This window comes from Pleurodeles waltl, chromosome 3_1 (genome assembly GCF_031143425.1).
Source record: "Pleurodeles waltl isolate 20211129_DDA chromosome 3_1, aPleWal1.hap1.20221129, whole genome shotgun sequence".
Taxonomy (NCBI): domain Eukaryota; kingdom Metazoa; phylum Chordata; class Amphibia; order Caudata; family Salamandridae; genus Pleurodeles; species Pleurodeles waltl.
Window position 1 is genome coordinate 1,227,762,270 of NC_090440.1, and position 21,301 is coordinate 1,227,783,570.

Here is a 21,301-nt window from a genome sequence, read left to right on the forward strand (position 1 = left end):
TTCAAAAAACTTAAGGGAAGCCAGAAAGCCCTTAGGGTCACTCTGGTTCCAAGTGAGATGGGTCCAGTACTTCCTCAGCAGGCCATAGGGTAGGAGGCAGCAGGACACCACAACAGAAAAGCAGTTCTTCCAGAGAAGCAGTCGGAGTGGCAGTCCTTGTAGCAGCACAGCAGTCCTTCTTTCTGGCAGACTTTGTCACAGGTCCAGGAGTGTACTGAGTTGGTAGGGTCAGAGGTCCACGACTTATACTCAGTTGTGCCACTGAAGTGAGGGTGACTTCAAAGAAGCATATTTGAAGTGCAGAGAGGTCCTTTCTTCCTGCCCTGGCTTCAGACTCATTGTAATGAGTTATGCAGCCATTTGTTTGAAGCAGAGCACTGCCTATTCGGGTGTAAATGTCAGCTACTCTCTCCCATCCTGCCTAGGATAACTCATCAGGATGTTGATGGCCCATCAGTCACACCTAAGCTTCCTTTGTGTGCGGCTGTCTAGAGGAAATGCACAAAGTCAAGATGTTACCTAGCTCAGACGTGTATTGGAAACATGCTGCAAGCACACAGAGCTAGGAGCAGAAAAATGCCAACTTTCTAAAAGTTACATTTTCAAAATTGTAAAAATAAATCAGACATTACCCTTAAAGAGGGTTTATTATTACATTTCCATAGGTACTAAACATGACATATCAACTCAATCTCAATTAGGAATTATAAGGCCAGATGTATCAAGCTTTTTGGCATTCGCAAACAGTGCGAATTGCAAAAATGCCTTTTGCAAAGTATGAAATGTATTCGCAGTGCAATTTTAAGGAATCGCTAAAATAGCAATTCCTTAAAATTGCGACCCCATTTAGAGAATTGCAAAATTGTATCAAGCATTTCCTAAATGCGAATTGGGCATTTATGAAATGCAATTAACACAAATTAAATTTTGGTGGTAACCATGTGCAAATTTTAAAAATGCATTACAAATGCATTTTTTAAATTGACATGTAGCACACACATACCCCTAAGGTATGTGTGTGCTTCACATGTCCATAAAAACATTTTTGGGGTGCAGCAGAGGGGGTCCTAAGCCCCAAGGAATCTGGGATTTTCATTTCCTAATTTGCGAACTCCTAACTGGAATTTGCAATTTGGGAAATACAAAAACATTCACAACAGGCCCAAAAGTGCAAATGGGGTCGGATTCTCTATTTGCGATTCAGTAAAAGCATTTGCAAATTCTAAGGAATCGCTAATACCGAATCGCAAAAAACATACATACCATTTTGCATTTCTTAAATAGCGATTTCTTAAAATTCGCTATTTAAGAAACGCAAATCGTTTTTTTGATACTTCTGGCCCATACCTTATTAAATGTAATAAGGAATCCCTAAGAAGCGTAGGCCTCGCAGTATTGAAAAACAAATTTGGAAGTCTTTCACTACCAGCACATATACAACTTAAAAGTATATGCCCTGCCTTTTAATTACATAGCACCTAGGCCTACCTTAGGGGTGACTTACATGTTATAAAAGGGGAGTTTAACACTTGGCAAGAGGTTTAAGTGCCAAGTCGACATATAAATGCACACACAGGCTGTGCAATGACAGGCATGAGCCACGTTTAAGGACTACTTGAATGGTTGGCACAAGTGAGCTGCAGTACCTACCACTAGTGGCATGTAATTTACAGGCCCTGGGCAAACATAGTGCACTTTACTAGGGATATATAAGTAAATTAAATATACCAGTGGTGGCTGTACCAATCAAACCGTGTTTAAGGGAGAGAGCGCATGCACTTTAGCACTGGTCAGCAGAGGTAAAGTGCTCAGAGCCCTAAGGACAACAAAAAGAAATCAGCAAAATGTGAGGCAAACAGGCAAATGTTTGGGGGAAGACAACACTAAGGCTGTCAAGTCTAAAAGTTGAATTGGCTTTCCAACCTCAATTCAGTTTGTACCTGGATAGGGTCACTCACTAATTTGTTACTTTCCTTCTTCTCTGTTCCCTCAGTTGCCTAGTTAGCCCATTCCTTGCTTGTCCTGTTGTAGTACTGTCACTGTCTCTTTTTCTTGTTCCGCTATAGAGTCTTGCTGGTGAACTTCCAGCTGTGTCCTTCAAGCTTCTGCAAAATCTCTGGCATTTCACAGCACCATCCACATCTGGAACATGTAAGCTCTGTTACGTTTTGTAGGAAAGTACCATCTTGCCTGGCATGTTACCCCCATTTTTACTTGTGTGTCAGTTTGTTTTTGCCTGTCTCACTGGGATCCTGCTAGCCAGGACCCCAGTGCTCATAGTTTGTGGCCTAAATGTGTTCCCTGTGTGGTGCCTAACTGTGTCACTGAGGCTCTGCTAACCAGAACCTCAGTGCTTATGCTCTCTCTGCTTCTAAAATTGTCACTGCAGGCTAGTGACCATTTTCACCAATTCTGATTGGCACACTGGAACACCCTTATAATTCCCTAGTATATGGTACCCAGGAACCCAGGGTATTGGGGTTCCAGGAAATCCCTATGGGCTGCAGCATTTCTTTTGCCACTCATAGGGAGCTCAGACAATTTGTCCACGTTATTTCACAGCCATTTTACACTGCACTTAAGTAACTTATAAGTCACCTATATGTCTAACCCTCACCTAGTGTAGCTTCACAATGGTAACTCCGAATATAGCCATGTAACATGTCTAAGATCATGGAACTGTCCCCATGCCAAATCTGGCATTGGGGTGCCAATCCCATGCATCCCGGGCTCCAGCATGGACCCTGCGTCCTGCCAAACTAGCACTTTGGGGTTTTCACTGCAGCTATCGCTGCTGCCAACCCTCAGACAGGTTCCGCCCTCCTGGGGTCTGGGCAGCCTGTTCCCAGGAAGGCAGAACAAAGGATTTCCTCTGAGAGAGGGTCTTACACCCTCTCCCTTTGGAAATAGGTGTTAAGGGCTAGAGAGGAGTAGCCTCCCCCAGCCTTTGGAAATGCTTTGAAGGGCACAGATGGTGCCCTCCTTCCATAAGCCAGTCTACACCAGTTCAGGGATCCTGCTCTGGCGCAAAACTAGACAGAGGAAAGGGGAGTGACCACTCCCCTGTCCATCACCACCCCAGGGGTTGTGCCCAGAGCTCCTCCAGTGTGTCCCAGACCGCTGCCATCTTGAATGCAGAGGAGTGAGGGCACAATGGAGGCCTCTGAGTGGCCAGTGCCAGCAGGTGACGTCAGAGAGCCCTCCTGATAGGTGCTTAACTGGTTAGGTGGCCAATCCTCCTCTGAGGGCTATTTAGGGTCTCTCCTATGGGTTTTTCTTCAGATAACGAATGCAAGAGCTCACCAGAGTTCCTCTTCATCTCTCTCTTCAACTTCTGCCAAGGATCGACCGCTGACTGCTCCAGGACGCCTGCAAAAACGCAACAAAGTAGCAAGACGACTACTAGCAACATTGTAGCACCTAATCTGCCATCTTTCTCTACTGTTTCCAGGTGGTGCATGCTCTGAGGGCTCTCTACCTTAACCCTGCACTGGAAGCCAAGAAGAAATCTTCTGTGGGCCGACGGAATCTTCCCTCTGCTAACGCAGTCACCAAACTTCTCCTCTGGGTCCCCTCTCATCTCGACGAGCGTGGTCCCTGGAACACAGGAGCTGGATCCAAGTGACCCCGACAGTCCAGAGGTCCTTCTGTCAAATGTGGTGGAGGTAAGTCCTTGCCTCCTCATGCCAGACAGTAATCCTGTGCACTGCGTGAACTGCAGCTGCTAGGGCTTCTGTGCACTTTTGCAAGACATTTTTCATGCACAGCATAGCCCAGGTCCCCAGCACTCCGTCCTGCATTGCTCAACTCGCTGAGTTGACCACCGACTTTGTAGTGTTGAGATGACCACCTTGTTCAGATTTCTTGAATGCCTGTTCAAGTGCTTTTGCGGGTGCTGCCTGCTTCTGCATGGGCTCTCTGTGCTGCTGAGCACCCCCTCTGTCTCCTCCTCCAAGGGGCAACCTCCTGGTCCTTCCTGGGCATGAGCAGCACCCATTTTCTTCAACCACGACCTTTGAAGCTAGCAAGGCTTGTTTGTGGTCTTTCTGCGTGGAAACAACTCTGCATCCTCCAGCACGCCGTGGGACATTTTCTGTGCAAAGAAAAAGTTCCTGGCATCTTCCGTTGTTGCAGAATCTTCAGCTTCTTCCACCCGGAGGCAGCCATTTTGCACCTTCATCCGGGGTTTAATGGGCTCCTGCTCCCCCTGGGCACTTTCATGACTCTTGGACTTGGTCCCCTTCCTTTACATTTCCTCAGGTCCAGGATCCGTCTTCAGTGCTTTGCAGTCAGTTGTTGTCTTTGCAGAATCTCCTATCACCACTTTAGTGTGTTTCTGGGGAAGTAGGGTAACTTTAGTCCTACTTTTCAGGGTCTTGGCGTGGGGTATCTTGGACACCCTTAGTGTTTTCGTACACTCCCAGCGACCCTCTACACACTACACTAGGCCTGGGGTCCATTCGTAGTTCGCATTCCACTTTTGGAGTATATGGTTTGTGTTGCCCCTAGGCCTATTGCATCCTATTGTGTTCTACAGTGTTTGCACTACTTTTCTAACTGTTTACTTACCTGATTTTGGTTTGTGTGTATATTTTGTGTATTTTACTTACTTCCTAAGGGAGTATATCCTCTGAGATATTTCTGACACATTGTCACTAAAATAAAGTACCTTTATTTTTAGTAACTCTGAGTATTCTGATTCGTATGATATAGTGCTATATGATATAAGTGGTATAGTAGGAGCTTTGCATGTCTCCTAGTTCAGCCTAAGCTGCTTTGCTATAGCTACCTCTATCAGCCTAAGCTGGTAGAACACTACTAATCTACTAATAAGGGATAATTGGCCCTGACACAAGGTGCAAGTACCATTAGGTACCCACTATAAGTCAGACCAGCCTCCTACACCTTGTTATTCATCGTTGGTTAACCAGCTGTAATCACATACTTATCACCTGTCCTCTCTCTTCCAGTCGGTTCATGTCTAGCACTCCTTTAAGCATCCAATCAGTGTGATTCTGTTCCATGAACCAGATGTAACATGAAGGACAGTCTGTTCCGATCCAGTGTTTCTTCCCAGATTCCTGAAACACTGGTGGCTTTTTCCATTCTGCTCACAGCACAAGCATTCAGGACTGGTTTGTACTTTCATTGGGTCTACTCTGGAATCGGACACTGAGATATGTTCCTCCCCTGACTTTAAAAATTAGATTTTAAAGAGGAAGCGGTAAACATAAAGTAGAGTCAAGAAGACAAAATAAATACACTAATGAAATTCTACAAAACACATGGTTTATGAATATTTCAGAATTACGAGATATAGGCCATCATTACAACCCTAGTGGTAAATCCCGCTTACCGCCATGCAGAAGACCGCCAACATACCGCTGCAGTGGCAGAATACCGCTACAGCTATTACGACCCACAGCCCGGAATCTGCCAAAATCTGGACACCCACATAAGTTCGCCACACCAAAGGTCAGTGATAAACTGGCAATATCAAAACCGACACCGTCAGACCAACAGGAATACGCCCACACTATCATGACCCACGAATCCACGCAGCGGTCTTTCAACCGCGGTAAACCATTGGCGGTACACACCGCTGTGCTCAAAATACACACACATTTACAAAACACAACCACATTGGACAATTCAAAATACACACGCCTGACACACCCAATCCAATATAATACACACACCCACAAACCCTTACGACCAAAATTGAGAAAGAAGCCCAGAGAGAGACACCACCAGAGACAACACTAGCATCCACAGGCACACAACACCATCACTCACACAACATCCATGCACCTCAGACAACACACACAAACACATCCCCTCACTCATCACAAGCAACACCACCCCACACATCACCCACACCACATCATGGCACCTCAAAGACACCCCAGGTTCTCTGAGGAGGAGCTCAGGGTCATGGTGGAGGAAATCGTCCGGGTAGAGCCACAGCTATTCAGATCACAGGTGCAGCACGCCTCCATAGCTATGAAGATGGAGCTATGGCGCAGAATCGTAGACAGGTCAACGCAGTGGGACAGCATCCAAGAACTACGGATGACATCAGGAAGAGGTGGAACGACCTACGAGGGAAGGTGCATTCCGTGGTCTCAAGACACCAGATTGCAGTACAGAGGACTGGCGTCAGACCCTCACCTCCTCCCCCACAACTAACAACATGGGAGGAGCAAGTCTTGGCTATATTGCATCATGAGGGCCTTGCAGGAGTAGCAAGAGGAATGGACTCTGGTAAGTCAAATCTTAACTATTACATCCCCCACCCTACCTGCATGCTATCACATACCCCACCCTCACCGCCATCACTCCAACACCTCACATATGTCCCACTATCACAACCCACCCATCCCAACACCAAGCCCTGCATGCAACACCAAAGCAGGGACACCATCACCAAAGCATGTCCATTAAAGATACCCACACAGACCCCAAACCAAGTATCACACAAGGCCCTAGACTAGAATGCAAGCACTGGAGGACAGGGTCACCCACCCATTGCACACAATGGCACACACAGATGCAATAATCATGCCTTTACACCCCTGCAGGACCCCTACCCAACGTCACCGGACAGGAGGTTCCAGACGTGTCCACTCCCCCCACAGAAGAGGCCCACAGTGATGACAGCAGTTCTGTCCAACTGGATCAAGATGACCAGCCCGGCCCATCTGGGACCTCGGGACAGTCGATTCACCTGACACTGGCACATGCCACTACAGAGCCTCCCCCCTCAGGAAACACCAGCACAGCACCCACCCAGCAGGACCATCCCTCTTTCCCCAGGACACGTGAAGCAGCAGTGTGTCCACCACTACAGGGAACTCAGGCAAGCCCACCACCCCAAGAAAATCAGGGACCTGGGGGCAGTGGGCACACGGTTCAGGGGACAGAGGCACAGGAAAACAGGGGAACTGGGAGGACTGCTGTGCGACAGGGGGGGACAGGCCCAGCGAACCCACTCTCCACGAGGCCCTCTCCAACATCATGGGAGCGTACCATCATCCCAGGAGATGATGGCAACGGTACTGGCCAAGTTTCAGGAGACCCAGCGGCTGCAGGAGGAACACTACCTGGGGTTCAGGGAGGAACTCAAGTCCATCAACACCACCCTGGTCACCATTGTAGGGGTGCTGAAGGACCTTGTCAACACCAGGAGGGACACTGTGGCACAACAAGGGGCCCCTGACACTAGCCTGGATGATGAACAGCCCACCACCTCTGCCGGTGCTAGTGGACAGGAGGCACCGCCACAGGACCATGACACCAGCACCCCACCCCCGCAGATAGAGAACCACCCTGAAAACAGTCCCTGAGGTCCAGGACAAAGTCAGTGAACAATGCCAAGACCCCTGCCGGGAAATGAGACCCCCCTGAATATCATCCTTCTGTCCCACTTCGTCACCCTGTCCATCTATCAACTGCCCTAGCTCCAGTTCCCATGCCCCTTTGGACAATGCATCTGTGAAACAAATAGACTGGACTCTGCCATGGACAATCCTCCACCATGACCCCTGCCCATGTTACAACCCCCTCCACTAATTTGCACTGAAATAAACACCCTTGAATCACAAAACAATCTGGAGTCAGTCTGTGCTTTCACAAATGTGTATTTGCAATAACTATGGAAAATAGCAATGTCGACTGTATTGTCAACATACCGATATAACACAGCTCTAGTCCATGAGGTAATATAGCAGAGGTCACACAGTGGGACCCACATTTGTGAAATGGAAAGGCAAAGTGACAAGTCAGGGTCCATACACTGGGTGAAAGTGACAGACATATGATAGGTCTAACAATTGTATGAGATGTGTGAGGCAGTGGCATCTTCTTACCTGTGTCTCACTGGAAGTATTGCTGGATAACTTTGTTTATGTTGTCGATATCCTCTTCTTCTGCTCCACAGCTGCCACAAGACCTCCTTCTGGACCATCCTCCTGCAAAAAAGGCATCTGTCATCGCAAAGCCAGGTTGTGCAGCATACAGCAAGCCACGACGATCTGGCACACCTTCTTTGGTGAGTAGTAGAGAGAACCACCTGTCATATGGAGGCACCGGAACCTGGCCTTCAGGAGGCCGAAGGTCCTTTCAATCACTCTCCTAGTCCGCCCATGTGCCTCATTGTAGCGTTCCTCTGCCCTTGTCCTGGGATTCCTCACTGGGATCAGTAGCCATGACAGGTTGGGGTAACCAGAGTCACCTGCAAATGTTGAGGGACAACTGTTAGACACACACTAACCCTTAGGGACAACCCCAGACCCAGACAACTATTTACAGGGTATAGGGTCCTTGTCCTCACCTATTAGCCACACACAGTGCCTCTGGAGTTGCCCCATCACATAAGGGATACTGCTATTCCTCAGAATGTAAGCGTCATGCACTGACCCAGGAAACTTGGCATTCACATGGGAGATGTACTGGTTGGCCAAACACACCATCTGCATATTCATTGAATGGTAGCTCTTCCGGTTTCTGTACACCTGTTCACTCCTGCAGGGGGGATACCAAAGCCACATGTGTCCCACCAATGGCACCTATGATCTTGGGGATATGTCCCAGTGCATAGAAGTCACCTTTCACTGTAGGCAAATCCTCCACCTGAGGGAAAACGATGTAGCTGCGCATGTGTTTCAGCAGGACAGACAACACTCTGGACAACACGTTTGAGAACATAGGCTGGGACATCCCTGATGCAATGGCCACTGTAGTTTGAAAAGACCCACTTGCCAGGAAATGGAGAACTGACAGGACCTGCACTAGAGGGGAGGATCCCTGTGGGATGGCGGATTGCTGACATCAGGTCTGGCTCCAACTGGGCACACAATTCATGGATTGTTGCACGATCAAGTCTGTAGGTGACTATTACGTGTCTCTCTTCCATTGTCGACAGGTCCACCAGCGGTCTGTACACCAGAGGATTCCGCCATCTCCTCACCGGCCCCAGCGGACGTGCCCTATGGACGAGAACAGCGAGTCAGCCAACACTGAGGTATTACTAAATGTCATTAGCAAACATTTGTAAATCCGCAATGTGCCTGTTACTGTGTTAATGCAAGGCCTAGATAGGCGTGACACAGTTATTAGTAATGTCATGTGGCCCCCTGAAATGGCGGATTCCTGACCTGTAAGGTGGGACAAGGGGATATGAGGTAACTGCGCTGGCGTTCTACACCATCGCGGTAGGCGGTCAAAGACCGCAGCGCAATCCTGCATTGGTTAACAACGGACCCTATGGGTCCCAGGAGCCAAAGACGATGTACGCCGGCGGTGACGGTACACACCACCGTGGATGTGATTGCCATTTTCTGTCTGTTCACTCACTTGATACCTGACCTTCGACAGAAGAGGACCTACACTGCAAGTGCTGCTGTGACCTCAGTCTGGAAGTGACGATGGCTCATGTGTCTGGGGAAAGGGCCCCTGCATTCACTTCAGAGGAGTTGGAGAAGTTAGTGGATGGGGTCCTCCCCCAGTACACGCTACTCTACGGTCCTCCAGACAAACAGATGAGTACACTGTGAGCATGCTGCATGGGCAATGCCTGTTTGGAGTGGTGGGGATGGAAGATACGGGGGCTGAGGCCTGCATGAGAGGACGAAGAGTGTATGTGCATCAGGGCAAGGGTGGGAATGTGGGCTAATGACTGTGACGGTCGGGATGGTTAAAGCTTTTCCTTTCCCCTGTACTTTTCCTCTAGGTCAGCGCCCACCAGAAGAAGGATATTTGGCGTGCAATCGCCAAGGACGTCCGGACCCTGGGGGTCCACCACAGATGGAGCACCCACTGCCGGAAAAGATGGGAGGACATTTGCAGCTGGAGCAAGAAGACGGCGGAGGCCCAGCTGGGGATGGCCTCCCAACGTGGGAGGGGTGCCCTTCGCACCATGACCCCCCTGATGTTCCGAGTCCTGGCGGTGGCGTATCCGGAGTTGGATGGGCGCTTGAGGGCACCACAGCAGCCACAACGGGGTGAGTACCGTCACATCCATCTGACTCTGCGCGCATTACGAGGTGTCTGGGTGGGGGAGGTGGGCATTGGGTTACCCTAGGCCAGGGCAAGCTTTGTAGGCAGGACCCTTTGTGAGGCAGGCTATGTGGCACCCCAACCCCACCAGTGGTAAGAGCCATCTACACCTAGTCAGGCTCCTGTGACTTCCATGTGTGCAGCAATCGGGCATAGGCCTTGTACCCCATGGCCCTGTGAATAATCTAGGAACTATAAGTGCATGGCATAGTGCAGAGGGCTGCTGTGTCTGTAGTGTCCGACAACGGTAGTGGTATTGCATGCACTGAACATGTCTTTCTTTTGTTTTTCCCCCCCTTTTTGTGGTCTCCCTGTTCTTGTGTGCAGTAGCATCATCAGGAGGAGGAGCAGTGGCACCGGAGCAGGAGGGAGCTGCATCCCACTTGGCCCTGAAGGGCGAGACAACAGAGTCTGAAGCCACCAGTGGGACAGAGCGCGAGGGGAGCTCCATGGCAGGGACAGGAGGTGACATCATCGACAGCAACTCCTCCTCTGATGGGAGCTCCCTTGCGGTAGCGGGCCCCTCAGTGCCCCCCGCATCAACAGGTACAGCCGCCACCCCCCTACCACCACCGCCCTCCCAGCAGCCCCTCAGCCTGTGTTCCGTGGCCACTCACCCAGGAGGGTGGGCATCTCCTTCGCCCCAGGCACCTCAGGCCCTGCCCCAGTCAGCCCTGCTGCCCTCAGTGAGGAGGCTATTGACCTCCTGAGCTCCCTCACTGTTGGGCAATCTACCATTGTGAATGCCATCCAGGGTGTCGAGAGGCATTTGCAACAAACAAATGCATACCTGGAGGGCATTCATTCTGGCCAGGCAGCCCAACAGGGAGCATTTCAGGCTCTGGTCTCAGCACTGATGTCAGCCATTGTCCCTGTGTCCAGCCTCCCCCCTTCCTCCACCCAGACCCAATCCTCTGTACCTCAGCCTATCCCAAGCACACCATCAGACCAGCATGCACACACCTCAACACACAAGTGTGGCTCTGGCAAACATAAGCACCACACATCCCACAGGCACTCACACAAGCATCATACCCATGCACATATACAAACATCCACTGCCTCCACTGTGCCCCCCTCCTCCACTTCTCCCTCCTCCCTCCCTGTCTCGTCTCCACTCACACCTGCATGCACTACATCTTCAGCCACTACCTCCATCACCAGCACGCCCATCACCACACACCGCTCACGTGCACTCACCACCCCCACCACCATTCACACATCCCCTGTGTCCTCTACCAGTGTTTCTGTGAGCTCTCTTCTCAAAGTACACATACGCAGCCAAACACCCACCCAACAGCCATCCACCTCACAACAGCCTCCAGCCCATGCACCTTTACCCAAATTCAGCAAACGTACACCTCCTACAACCACTACCTCTTCCTCCACTCCCAAACCCGCTCCATCTACCCGTCCCAGTGTGTCAAAAAAACTTTTCCTAACTAATATTGACCCCTTCCCTACACATCCCCCCCCGTCCGTCCCCTAGGGCCAGGCTTTCCAGGTCCCAACCCAGCACCTCAGCCCCCACATCACCAGGCACAGTGGTGCCAGCAACTGCGGGCTTTTGGAGTGTGCCAAGCATCAGGGCTGCCAGTGTGCCACAGAGCGAGGGCAAGGACATTCCGCCACCTGCAAAAGTAAAAAAGTTGCCCACATCCCAGAGGGAGAAGGCGAAAACACCTGCCACCAAGGGCTCAGGGAAAACAAAAGGGGATAGAGGCAAGACAGCTGCGCCACCTTCCAAGATGGGAAAGGGCCAGAAAATCAAGGGCAGGTCAGGAGAGGGCAGGGTGGCACCAACAATGGGACCAGTGTCACACCTTCTGTCCACGTCGATGCCAACCTGTACGGCAGACAAGACTGCCACATGCACTGCCACCAGCACTGCAGTCACTGAGCCTGCCACCAGCACCACAGTCACTGAGCCTGCCACCAGCACAGCTGCCACTGGGTCCGCCACCAGCACTGCCGTCCCAGAGCCCATCATCAGCACCGCCGCCACAGAGCCCGCCACTAGCACCGCCGCCACAGAGTCCGCCGCCAGCACCGATGCCACAGAGTCCACCACAAGCACCTCTGCCACAGAGTCTGCCACCTTATACATGGCTGCCATCCCCAGTGGTCAGTCGTCCGAGCCTGGTGGTCAGTTCCAGGAGCCTGGGCAGCTTCCATGTTGCACCACCTTCAGTGGAGTATCACATCCACTACCTCTGTCCTTGGTAGGATGATGCACTCTTGGCACAAATCCCCCTCCAGAACCAGTGGAGTATCACATCCACTACCTCAGTCCTTGGCAGGATGAAGCACTCTGGGCACAAAGCCCCCTCCAGAACCAGTGGAGTATCACATCCACTACCTCTGTCCTTGGCAGGATGATGCACTCTGGGCAAAAAGCCCCCTCCAGAACCAGTGGAGTATCACATCCACTAACTCAGTCCTTGGCAGGATGAAGCACTCTGGGCACAAATCCCCCTCCAGAACCAGTGGATTATCACATCCACTACCTTAGTCCTTGGCAGGATGAAGCACTCTGGGCACAAAGCCCCTCCAGAACCAGTGGGGAAAGACATCCACCTGAGAGACTGTGGCTTTGCACTCCCCAGGATACAGCAGTGGGCAAACCACCCACTGGAAAGACTTGAGAGACTGTGGCTTTGCACTCCCCAGGATACAGTAGTGGGCAAACCACCCACTGGAAAGACTTGAGAGACTGTGGCTTTGCACTCCCCAGGATACAGCAGTGGGCAAACCACCCACTGGAAAGACTTGAGAGACTGTGGCTTTGCTCTCCCCAGAATACAGCAGTGGGCATGGAGCCCCCTCGTGGAGCAGTGACGTTGTGCACTCATCCGGCTGAGGAGCCCCCCCCCTCCCTTCCCCCTGAGGTGCCTGTTTCATTTTGATCTGATGCCCCTGCAGTGTTCTCTCTGTCTGGTATCGAGTGTGGGCCTCGTCCATGCATTTTGGGCCCAGTGGTCCACGGACAATAATTGGTGCACTATCCGGACTTGTGTAGTTGGTGTACATACTTTTATATACTGTATTTCGAGTTTTGACTACTGTTTTTTTCATGATTACAATCATTCAACTCATTTCCTTTTGTCCTTGCGTTCTTCCAGGGGTGGTGAGGGGGTGTAAATGTAATGTTGCAGCATGTATTTGTGTGTATGATGTTGTGGGTGAGGGTGGGGCTGGGGTTTTTGCGTGTATGTGTCACTCTCTTTTCCCTCCCCCCCTCCCCTGTAATGTAGGTGTAGTACTCACCGTGGTCGTCGCCGTCGTCTTTGGTGCTCCTGATAGAGGAGCAGGAATACCATTGCAGGGAGCATTTGGAGTTCTGGCTCCATGGCGTCCTGGTTCCTCGTGGGGTGTGGAGTGGTGAGTGTTTTCCCTTCCAAGTCCTGTTTCCCCCATGTTTTTGTTCGCGTTGGTTCTGCCCCGGAAAAGGTGGCAGATTGGCCTCTCATAATAGTGTGGGAAGTACATTGTCTTCCATCTGTCTGTTGGCGGTGACCACCGCGCTGTTTGTTTGTACCGCCGTGGCGGTCTGAGTGTTAAAGTGGCTGTCTATGTTGGCGGTTTCCGGCACGGTCGTGATTCCATTTGTTTTTCCGCCAGCCTGTTGACGGTATTACCGCCGCTTTAACACCGACCGCCAGGGTTGTAATGAGGGCCATAATTTGGAATGATGAAAAATATTTGTTGTCAATGTCGAACTAGGTATTACTTACAAAGGTTCAGCTAAAACTTAAACAAGGAATGTAGGCAACAACGTGCACAATTCAATTAAATCAGTAAAATAAAGTTATACCACCAGGCCCGATGTGTACTGATTTAGGGCCAGATGTACAAACCTTTTTGCACGTCGCAAACAGCTAATTTTTCTGTTTGCGACGTACAAAAAGCACATCGCGATGCCCAATCCCCGTTTTGCGAGTCGGTAACCTGGTTACCGACTCGCAAAACGGGACTGCGAGTCGCAATTAGGAAGGGGTGTTCCCCTTCCTAATTGCAAGTCGCAGCATGATGCTGTATTGTTTAGTGACCGCGAACGCAGTTGCAAAGCAATCGCAGTTGCCACCATTGTCACACTGGTGGTAACCAATTCGCAAAAGGGAAGGGGTCCCCATGGAACCCCTTCCCCTTTGTGAATGGCATGAAAAACATTTTTTCAGAGCAGGCAGTGATCCAATGGAACACTGCCTGCTCTGAAAATATGAAACGAAAACATTTCATTTTTTAGTTTTGTAATGCATCTCGTTTTCCTTTAAGGAAAACGGGCTGCATTACAAAAAAAAAAAACTGCTTTAATTAAAAGCAGTCACAGACATGGTGGTCTGCTGTCTCCAGCAGGCCACCATCCCTGTGAGTGCCGCCACTTGCAAGGGGGTCGCAAATTGCGACCCACCTCATTAATATTAATGAGGTGGGCCTTTGTCAGCGACACTATCCTACATTCTGGATTGCGACTCGCAAATTGCGAGTAGGTCTGACTCGCAATTTGCGAGTCGCAATCCAGATTTTTGCTACATCTGGCCCTAAAAGATTCCCATAGGCTGTGTTGTAATACTCCTCGCACTGCTAAATATGTATTTAGGCCCAGCAGGTCCTTGTGAGTGAGCAGTACAATAACAACTCTTTACAACAAGGGTAATCACAGTGACCTATATAGATTAAATAATTTACTGGATTGCAGTCAAAAACATTTGCTTGCCTCCTCTAACACCTTTTGTAAGCTTAGGCTCAAGGAAAAAAAGAACAAACTAGGGAGCATATTTATCAAAGGTTTTGCTTGATCCTCATGCCAGCAAGGGACACAGGACAACACAAAATATCAAATGAGCTTTATCAAGCCTTGCAAGCCCACCTATCTTTGCCTTGCATTGCTTAGTAAATCTGGAGTAACGCAAGCCGGCGCAAGTCACTGCCTTGCCCTACTCTGCTTATGGGGGCCTTTCATGTTTGGAGCATGGCTGTTAACACTGATCCACCCATGGATTTCAATGTATTTTCAGATTTACAATGAGTGGTAGGCCTGAGAATGAATGAAAATGCTACGCCTTCCCAGGTGAGGTGTAACAAGAAGAAATATCTTTACTTTTCCATGTTTTTTGCAACATACATAGAGAGAGAAAAAAGCCACAAAGGAGTGTTTTTGTGCAGGAAGGTATGTCTTCCTGCACAAAAACAATCCCACAATGCAGGCACCCTTGCACCATGGTACAAGAGAGCCCGAGTTGGCGCTAGGCAGTACATGGTGCGCCAGCACAAGGAGTGGACAGGAATGTGCCACATAATGTTAAATATAGAGCATTCGTGCCCTCTCACTGTCACATAATACAGCTCCACAAGGTGTCTTGCCCTGCTGTGTGATATTTTTATAAATCTACCCCAGATGTCAATCGTAGATGAGCACAATTCACCAGACATTGACATCAAGTGTGTTTTTTTCCAAGAAATCCGTCAAAAATGTGCTATATATGCATGCTTCAGGACAATATTGAACTTTGTGGACCATGCCATCCTAGGGTCTAATTTTTCAAAAGTGGGAATTCTGAAAGGCTGTCTGTATTTCCTAAAATTGCTTCATTTAGATGACGAGAACGATGGAATATGGAAGAGCTTTCCCAGTGAAAATTAAACCACGTCATTGTTCTAAACAGTGCTGCATGCTTGCACACCTGTTATGTTCACTGCTTTGGTTGATCCTCTAGCCTCTATCAAGACTACTGAGTTTTTCCTCAAAACGTTAAGCAAACATATGTAAATGTTTTACTCAACTTAGAACGCTAGCTTGTTATGATTGGTGAAGGTTGGTCTGCAATGGAAAGTAGACAGCCTAAGCAATTATTGGAAAGAAAAAAATCTATATTATAGGCAAATCTGAAATGGTAGTCCTTAAGAGTAAACTGAAGTCAACATTGGGTCCTGGACGACGAGCCTCTTAAAGCTGTCAGTCAATGGATGTACTTGTGAATTTTATTGAAAACAAGCTTACTTGGGCTTCTCCTGGATTTTATATTCATCAGGTGCATTAACAATTGCCTTCTTTGAATCTAGCCCTTCAAAATGATCATAACGTGGATCTTAAAACTTTCACCAGCTAAATTAACATGTGCCGGTATTTATCTAGCATTTTGCCTTAGTGCATACTGTCAGATTTAATGTCCTGATATGTACCTTTGAAAAATAACAGGGATGCACACTACTACTAATTACCAGGTGTGATAAACTCCACACAATCTATAATTCCAATTCCTGTGCAATCAGAGGTTGTGCATGGTCTGGAATTATCCAGCCCACTCGAATCAGGACCTAATTATGGTAGTCTTTCATTAACAACATCAATTAAGGTCTTCAGATTGAATGTGACACCAACAGCGTTATAAGCATTCCCAGTAAATTCACTTGTGAGGCAATTTGAATATTCTAGATTGGAGAGTAAATGTTGGAAGATCTAAATCACTGAACCACCATAAGGAATGGGTTTAAAATATGTTCTGTCATAAACCACCAGTAACCATATTACATATAGTATTCAGGAACTCTAGGGTCATGTGCACCCGTTTCTTTTAATGCACCAAGGGCACTGTAATAACACAGAAGGGGCGGCAAAGGCTTGTGCGGCCCCTTCTGTAACATAGATAGCTCCAGCTCACATACAGTGTCAATGCTATCTTAAGATGGTGTCCCCTCATTTGCATGAGGCTATGGCACCACACAATTGAGGGAAACATTTTGTCTCTACACATGTGCCGTGTCATGGCCATAGACACAGATGCAAAGAGGCTGTCAGTACGCCCAATGACCTTACCCCACAAAGAGGTAGCACATAGTCAGTGGGCCCCCGGAGAGCAGCTCTCTGAATTGGGGAAAATGGGTTCCATACACCCCAAGACTCCTCTTGCAGAGCTGTACAGTCACTCACTGCACCCACCAGCAGTGGTGTCTCCCTTTACAGTGCAAGAGGGTGCTGTCTGCATTTGGAAAGATGGAGAGGCTACTGCAAACATCCCCTTCACCTTCAACTAATGCACTGACGCAAGTTTGAGGCTTGCCTGAGGGCAGAGCATTATATGTAATATTTCACTGAACCTTCTGTCACCTTTCTACACCATTAAACAAGTATGTGCATGCAAATAACATTTTTACAACCCCTACTGTTATAGAGCTCAATGCAAACTTCAAGTGGAAGGGACTTCAAATCCCAGAATTCCTAGGGCTCTGCATCTCATCTATAACCAAGCATTGGCAAAGTCAATAGGTCTCACCTATGCAAGAGCTACTGGCTGTGCCAATGTGTTTTAGCCATGTTTCGTGGCTGTTGTTCAGCATGGCTAAAAGTTAGTGGCATAGAAGAGAGCGGCGTGGAGTGTTGTAGAGTGGAATGGCGAAGAGTGTTGTAGAGTGGAGTGACAGAGAGTGAGTGTTGAGTAATAGAGTGGCATATTGTGGAGTTTCATAGAGTGTCATACACTGAAGTGGCTTATAGTAGAGTTGACTAATATAGAGTGAATTGGTTAGAGTGTTGTACAGTATAGTGGGGTATAGTGCAGTGGCATTGAATTCAGTTGCGTACAATGCAGTGTCATACAATGCAGTGACGTACAATTAGAGTGGTGCATAGTAGAGTGGAGTGGTGCAGAGTGGAGTGGCACAGAGTGAAGTGGCACAGAGTGGAGTGGCAAAGAGTATAGTGGTGTAGAGTACAGTGGTGCTGAGTAGTATAAAGTGGCATAGAGTGCAGTGGCAGAGAGCAGAGTGGTGAATAGTGGAGTGGCATAGAGTTGAGTGATGCAGAGGGCAGTGGAACAGAGTAGAGTCAAGTAGCATAGAGTGCAGTGGTAGTGGCACAGGGTGCAGTGGCATAGAGTGGAGCAGTGCAGAGTACAGTGTCAGTGTGCAGTAGTGTACAGTGACACAGAGTGGAATTGTGCAGAGTAGAATGGTGTGGCCTAGACGTGAGTGGTGCAGAGTGCAGTGGTGTAGAGTAGAGTGGCGAAGAGTGCATTGGCATAGAGTAGAGTGGTACAGAGTAGAATAGAGAGGTGTAGTGTGAAGCGCTGTAGAGTGAAGTGGTGCAGTGGTGTGGAGTGGGGCAGAGTAGAGTGGAGTCTTGATGAGTGGAGTATTCATGGTGAGGTAGCACACTGCCATTACAGACAAAACATTTTCAGTTGAAATGACCATTATATTTGCACAGACATACAGTTTTACTAACAAAACTATGCAGTGCTCAGACGACAATATGTGGAAATTGCATTGCCTTGTTCAAAGATTTGTTTTGATCAAAGTATGCGTTTCCAACACACTTCAGAAATACCAAAAATTTACTTTATTTGTGAGTTCATAATTCTGATATAGTCTGAAATACTTACACAGTCTACTTAAACATTAGGGTGTGCTAGAAAAAAACTCTTTCCTACCCCCAGTATCCAGCAAGATTGTCCCATCAATCTTCTCACTTTGAAGTCAGAGAAAGAAAATTGAACAAGTTCCCTGGAAGACAGCACCTGACATTTGACCTGGGTATTTGAATGTACAGCAGGTGTGATGAAATAAGAACAATATTTAAAGACCTATTTACAGAAAGGGAGTTTGTGGGAGTTTAGGCAATGGGAGAGATTAACTGAAACTGGAGAGACTAAAAGAAATAAAGCCAGCAAATGGAAAGCCAGAAAGTTTGCATTACAAACCACAAAGCTCATAGTAATCAAGGAGCAGAATGCATTCATAGGTCAACTTTCTGAAAGTCCTTAAGCTGTCTTTAGCAAACCAGACAGCTGCACTGTCTGGCAGACTGTGACCTAAAAGGTGCCGCACCCACACCCTCCTGCTTGTTATTATGGAGTCGGAGAGCTCACTCTACGCAGCAGCTGTCACTACAAAAGCCTCCTTTTGTGACAGTTCGCAGGCAAATAAAAGCTGAATCAAAAAAGTTTGGTAGGAGCACTTCAGCGTATTCTGTGATAACTACATTTAGTTGCATGAAAGTTAACCAATGATTTTCCTGGTGTACCGAAAGAAAAAAGGGACAGTTCTTCGAGGTGAGAAAAAAACAAACAGTTGTTACATTTTCTTCTTTTTTACCTGTGGACACCTTTGTTAGTAAATGAGTCACGGAAACAAAGAAGACTTATTATTTGTTAGCACTTGAGTGCCGTGCTGTCTTTCACTAGAGGCACATAGGCCTCTGTTTAAAGAGGGAGAAAGGCATTCCCCCACATTGAGTTACTGTCCCCGCCTCCACGTGAATGACTGAGGTGTTTTTGGGACCACACTGTCCCCCTCCCAAGGGACCCACTCAAGGAGCACAAAACAGGGAGATAAATCGATATGGCCCATAGACAGTATGGTTCCTTATAGTTTATTTGCTTATGCACCAGGTTCTGTATTCGGCGCAAGTGCAAAGAAAAAGTGTTCCCTTATTTGCACAGGGTCAACTACAATGTAAAGGAAGCAATGCTCCTGAGTGATCTTGCCGGCACAAGATATGTTCTAGGATGGACCAGACAAGTACCTGCGGAACCTTCCATAATACCAAAGTGTCCCACAGAAGGGATTGCCAATGTCGTTACATCTCCAGATCCCTTTTTGTATTAGGGCCACTGGAGTCTCATCATCAAATATTGTTTTCGTTTTAACTAAATTTTTATGAAGAGCTGTTCTTTGGCTGTGAAGTTAGATAAGAGCAGTGAAATCGGAATGGATGAGCTCTAAAATGTAGTAGTCATCCACCAGTGTAGGTCAGCTAATGAAGCTAACTATTGCTTCACAACCATGAGAGTTGAAGTAGCTGAGCCAACTGAAAGTTGGACCCATACAGATGCTAAACAAAACAGATGCCAGTATAAGTCCCTTCAGCTATGGAGATTAATTACTTTTCTGTAACACAATCACTTGGGACACTCTGACAACCCTCATTTGTCACGTTGAAAATACCATGGAAACTGCCACCCCTTGACTTGTCAATGTGCTCATGCGTCTAAGGTGCGAGAGGAGCTTCTGAAAATGGTCACAGCACTGAGTTATCTACTACATACCCAGAACCTCAACTCAGAGCTACCTCCTTGAAGAAGTGTCCCTTTACTGGATCTGGGAGTTTGTGAGGACAAAATGACAGCTTTGTCCGAATCCTAACCACCTGACATTTGACGAAGTCCCTTGACGTCCAAAATTTTGGATTGTTCTTTATTAGCATGCAGTCACTATGAATGGTATCATATAAACATCAATCTCTGATCTGGAAAGACACGTGAAGAACTGATTCAATCATTTCTAACAGCCACTTCTTTTGTCAGCTGGTAGAATAAATCTTCTCGCTCTCCCTGGCTTTCGTAATAATTCCCCTACAGACTCAATGTCACAAATTGGATTATTGTTTTTAGGGGTGGAAGCCCCACTCAGGTAAAAATCACAATCCAGGGGAACCACTCACTAAATTAGCCTGTGCTTAATCCTCTGGTAGCTTGGCACAAAGCAGTCAGGCTTAACTTAGAGGCAAAGTGTAAAGTATTTATGCAGCACACAAACGATACTAAAGTGGAAAAACAGCACGAGAAAAATCCCAAGTCAATTTTGCAAAATAGAGTAAATTTTTAAAAAAACATAAGGATAACAGAATGAAACATAATCCAATTAGTAGAACCGGTGATGTTCAATTTTAGATTTTTTGTCAAAAGCAGCAAATAAAAGCACTGCTCACTGTCATCTAGTCGCTCTAGCCCATGGGAAGCCACAAGTTCAGGCCAACCGCAATGAAGCATGGGTGAGATATAGGACTTACAACAGTGAAAAACAAGTTTTGGAGTGTTTCACTTCTAGGGCATGTGAAACTTAAACACACATATCCTACCTTTTAAATACAATGTACTGTCCCCTTTGAGCATTTGGGGCTTAGCTTAGGGTCACTTACAAGTATTCAAAAAGAAGGTTTAGTCTTGGTGTTAGAAATTGGGTCTCTAGTTGGCAGAGGTGTGTTTTCTGTCAAAGTAGTGACCACAATTCTAGTCAGGGTAAGTCACAACACAATCCAAATTATCCTGTGCCCACCCTCTGGTAGCTTGACAGTGAGAAGTCAGGCTTAACTTAGAAGGCAATGTGTAAAGTATTTGTGCAATAACTCATACGTTAACACAGTGAAAACACCACAAAAATACACCACACAGGTTGAGAAAAATAGATAATATTTATATGAATAAAATAAGGTAAAAACAACACAAAATCCAATAAGCACAAGTTC

The 21,301-nt window shown here is 47.7% G+C and overlaps 1 protein-coding gene across 4 annotated transcripts in view; it reads right to left on the reverse strand.

The window, feature by feature from the left end:
* LOC138285077 (uncharacterized) overlaps positions 1–21,301 on the reverse strand; it is a 166,510-nt gene that overhangs the window by 17,349 nt on the left and 127,860 nt on the right. The window lies entirely within an intron of this gene.